The sequence below is a fragment of the Babylonia areolata genome, chromosome 29 (assembly GCF_041734735.1).
Source record: "Babylonia areolata isolate BAREFJ2019XMU chromosome 29, ASM4173473v1, whole genome shotgun sequence".
NCBI lineage: Eukaryota > Metazoa > Mollusca > Gastropoda > Neogastropoda > Buccinidae > Babylonia > Babylonia areolata.
The window spans coordinates 11,434,080-11,436,579 of record NC_134904.1 but is presented as its reverse complement, the minus strand read 5'-3'; the positions used below and the strand labels follow the sequence as shown (position 1 = coordinate 11,436,579).

The following is a 2,500-nucleotide window of genomic DNA, read 5'->3' as shown; positions in this document are numbered from 1 at the left end:
ATAATGACTCCTCTTGTTGTGTCAGAATATCAGATCAAAGTGCCAAGTTTAGAGAATACAAAAAATATAAATATATCAGTAAATGCAGTTTACATATAATTAGGCTTCATTTTTTAAATTTTTTTGTGCCCATCCCAGAGGTGCAATATTGTTTTAAACAAGGTGACTGGAAAGAACTGAATTTTTCCTATTTTTATGCCTAATTTGGTGTTAACTGACAAAGTATTTGCAGAGAAAATGTCAATTTTAAAGTTTACCACGGACACACAGGCACACAGACACACACACACACACACAGACAACCGAACACCGGGTTAAAACATAGACTCACTTTGTTTACACAAGTGAGTCAAAAATTGAAAATAAAGGACAGAAAAAGCACACACACACACACACACAGCTTGAAAATAAATTCAGAAGAAGACGAAGAAGAATACATTGTACTTATGTGGTGCGATAGCCCTATATAGTGCGCTCTAGGCGCCTCACATGAAACAACATTTATACTATCACATAACACTACATGAGGACATAGGAGAAAAAAAAAAGAAATTCAAAATCCATACGTAAACACGAAAACAATACTATAAATTGCAGATATAGATAATACAGAAGGCATAAGATATGCGTTACACACGCACACGCGCGCTTGCACACACACACACACACACACACACACACACACAGTGAACATCCACCCACAAGAACAACACATTACATGAAGACTTCATTGACGGGCGCAATAGCCGAGTGGTTAAAGCGTTGGACTGTCAATCTGAGGGTCCCGGGTTCGAATGACGGCGCCTGGTGGGTAAAGGGTGAAGATTTTTACGATCTCCCAGGTCAACATATGTGCAGACCTGCTAGTGCCTGAACCCCCTTCGTGTGTATATGCAAGCAGAAGATCAAATACGCACGGTAAAGATCCTGTAATCCATGTCAGCGTTCGGTGGGTTATGGAAGCAAGAACATACCCAGCATGCACACCCCCGAAAACGGAGTATGGCTGCATACATGGCGGGGTAAAAACTTTCAAACACGTAAAAGCCCACTCATGTGCATACGAGTGAACGCAGAAGAAGAAGACTTCATTGAACGGGGTGGGGGGGACATATGGGAGCTTAATTGATAAGGGTGGGAGGCAACATCCAGAGGCCATTTTGAACAGGTAGACTTTGCAATTTTGTTTTGAAATAGGACACAGTTGGTGAGTGACAGAGATCCAGAGGAAGAGAATTCCAGACAGAGAAGGTAGTTGATACTGAAAAAGCACTTTGACCAAAATATTCTTAATGGAGGGGACTCGAAGTAGCTTTTCTCCTGAAGACCTGAGAGAGAACGGGACGGATATTAACTCACTCAGTACGGCCAGTCCTCTCTTCTCCTCTACACAGACCCCTCGGATGTCCAGTGGGTGTCTGAATGACCCAACTTTTAGCTTCCGTCGTCAGAATTGTGGTTTTCTTTGTCAACATTCACGTCTTCAGTATAAGAGCCTTCCGCTTGCAATATTTGATGATGGTAATTGGGCTGAAACGCTATTAACGTCGTCTCTTTCGCCGTTCGTATGGAGAGAGTTAAAATATGAAGGACTCAAGATAAGTAAGACGGTAGAGTACCTCCAAAGTGGCTATAAGCCAATATATTGTATCATGTATTACTTATTTTGTCACAACAGATTTCTCTGTGTGAAATTCAAGCTGCTCTCCCCAGGGATAGTATGTCGCTACACTGAAAGCGCCACACATTGTTTTTTCCTGCCTGTAGTTTTTTTTATTTGTTTTCCAATCGAAGTGGATTTTTCTACAGAATTTTGCCAGGAACAACCCTTTTGTTGCCGTGGGTTCTTTTACATGCACTAAATGCATGCTGCACACGGGACCTCGGTTCATCGTCTCATCCGAATAACTAGCGTCCAGACCACCACTCAAGGTCTAGTGGGGGGGGGGGGGGGGGGGGAAGAGAGAAAAATACTGTTCTGTGATTCTAACCACTGCGCTCAGATTCTCTCGCTTCCTAGGCGGACGTGTTACCTCCAGACCATCACACTTCCATTATACTACTGCAATGACGGGAGCAATAGTTGAACTTTCAATCTGAGGGTCCCGGGTTCGAATCTCGGTGACGGCTCCTGGTGGGTAAAGGGTGGAGATTTTTCCGATCTCCCAGGTCAACATATGTGCAGACCTGCTAGTGCCTAAACCGCCTTCTTGTGTATACGCACGCAGAAGATCAAAATTTATTTAATACGCACGTTAATGATCCTGTAATCCATGTCAGCGTTCGGTGGGTTATGGAAACTAAGAAAATACCCAGCATGCACACCCCCGAAAGCGAAGTATGGCTGCGCTCATGGCGGGGTACATAAAAAAGGGTCATACACGTAAAATGTTACATGTCTGTCTGAATGTGTTTGTGTGCGTGCCTGAAATCTGATTGAATGACACAGAAAACGAATGATGAGCGCCCAATGGCAGCCGTCAGTCGGCTCTACCCAGCC

At 43.6% G+C, this 2,500-nt stretch overlaps 1 protein-coding gene across 1 annotated transcript in view; it reads left to right on the top strand.

Moving 5' to 3' along the window:
- Window positions 1–2,500, top strand: part of LOC143275070 (uncharacterized) — a 117,795-nt gene that overhangs the window by 64,898 nt on the left and 50,397 nt on the right. The window lies entirely within an intron of this gene.